Below are 1,902 nucleotides of genomic sequence, written 5' to 3'. Positions count from 1 at the left end.
CATAGTGAAAGAAAAGTGACAGATCAGCCAGATGAAGGAGTATCAGGTGAAAGTGTATTAGTTGGAAGGGCAAAGTAAAAAGAGCAGCCAGAGTAGAAGACCAACAACAAAGGCGAATAAACAAAAAAATATCAAAGCATAAGGATAGCACAAGCAAATAAACATGGAAAACTTACATCAGTTGAATATCTGTCTCTATCTTCTTGCATGAAGATATTTCTTTTTCCTAGATTAATTTCCAAGACAGTTTGGGATATTTTGTAAACTATTTATTATATAAATAATTCATAATTCGAAGTATAGTGGTGGATTGCTAGACATTTCTATAGTTGTATTGATCTGTAACCTAAGGGTTCACTGTACCAATTTTTCAAGTCAGCAGACTGGACTGAGTAATAAAGAGATTGCATTATAGGATTCATGTGTTGATCTACTTCAGTGAAGTATTTTCTTTGTCAAATTGTTGTTTTCTTATGTATTTCACAAACTTGCATGTTATTTAAATTGAATGAATTAACTGGAAATTTATTTCAGAATTTGTTTAAGTACACTCTGTCTTGAACAATTAATCATTTTAATGTTTTCTTCTAATATCTGGATCTGAGAATCCTTAATTTCTCTCCCATCCCGGTTGACCTCTTTCACTTCCTTCATTATCCGGTTTGAGGAACCCTTAATTGCTCCTTGGATCCGATTGAAAACCACTTCACCATCCAGCCTTAAGATCTGAATTTACTCAGCTACCTTGCCTTGTAAACACTATCTTTAGAACTTAATCCAGTCCTATTTGCTTGATATTTGACCCCATAGCCCAATGGTAAAATACATCCCTCTATCCATCTAAGTGATCCCACCACCAAATCAAAATCAAAACCCAAGCACAATCCTAACTAGCCTAAAATTAATTAACTAAACAAAATTAAATCATGAAGAGAGAGCCCTCTCTGAGCATTAGGAAGGCTAGATCCTAATCTCCAAAGTAGGTTTGTGGTTACCTCTATCATTTCTTTCCCAACAAATCTAGAGAAATTTTGGAGTGATAACAGCTAGAAAACATTTGCTAGGGACTCCAGAAAAGCATGTAATAGTTAAACTCAAAAATGTTGATATTGTAAATTATACCTATGTTTGATCTACTTCTTTGATAATAATTCTTGGAATTCTCATTAGAATTGGATCAAATTTAGCTCCTGGAAACAAAGACTCCACAACCAGGATGAACCCAGCTGCATCTAAACTATTTGAAATTTATAATATGTTTCTTACAGATGCAACACCGTATGCAAAGTTGTATGAATATCCACAAACAAGAATGCTACCTTGAATCATAGTCTTGTTGAAAGCTTCAGGGTTTTGGCAGTCGGATTGGATATCAGATAAAAATAATTTAGCATTGCACCAATTCTTGCAATGAGAGAATCAGACTAACCTTTGCATGTCAGGGTTGCACATAGTATCCATTTTCACATGTGAGGAATTGACTACAACAATTAGTGGATGCTAGTGTACTTTTGTAGCTACAATAATTTACACAAGCTTCTATAGAAGTTATTGATGGACTAAACAATACCATTATTTTGAGCTATGGACCACCATTTCCTCAAGTTTTTTCTACGAAACCCCCTTTTGTACTAGAAAGAAGGGAAACATCAAAAAGATTGAGAAATGTAGCACTTTACCTCTTGAAGTTGGAGTATTTGGTCCAACAAAAAGGCTCAAAATGTCTATACCATCTTCAACAGCCTGCAAACAAGTCATGGTAATATTTTACATATGTGACAAAATTTTGTCTATTTGATCCAAAATTTAGCACACCTCTTGCTTGATTCTCAATACCACTACTATATTGTCAAACCTGATTAATGGAAATGACCACGCCAGTAAGAAAACCTCTAAATTTCC

Source organism: Pinus tabuliformis, chromosome 2_2 (genome assembly GCF_031772625.1).
Source record: "Pinus tabuliformis cultivar Carrire ecotype Pingquan chromosome 2_2, CPIR1, whole genome shotgun sequence".
NCBI classification, from domain to species: Eukaryota; Viridiplantae; Streptophyta; class Pinopsida; order Pinales; family Pinaceae; genus Pinus; species Pinus tabuliformis.
The sequence above is the reverse complement of the archived record's forward strand: the minus strand, read 5'-3'. Positions refer to the sequence as shown.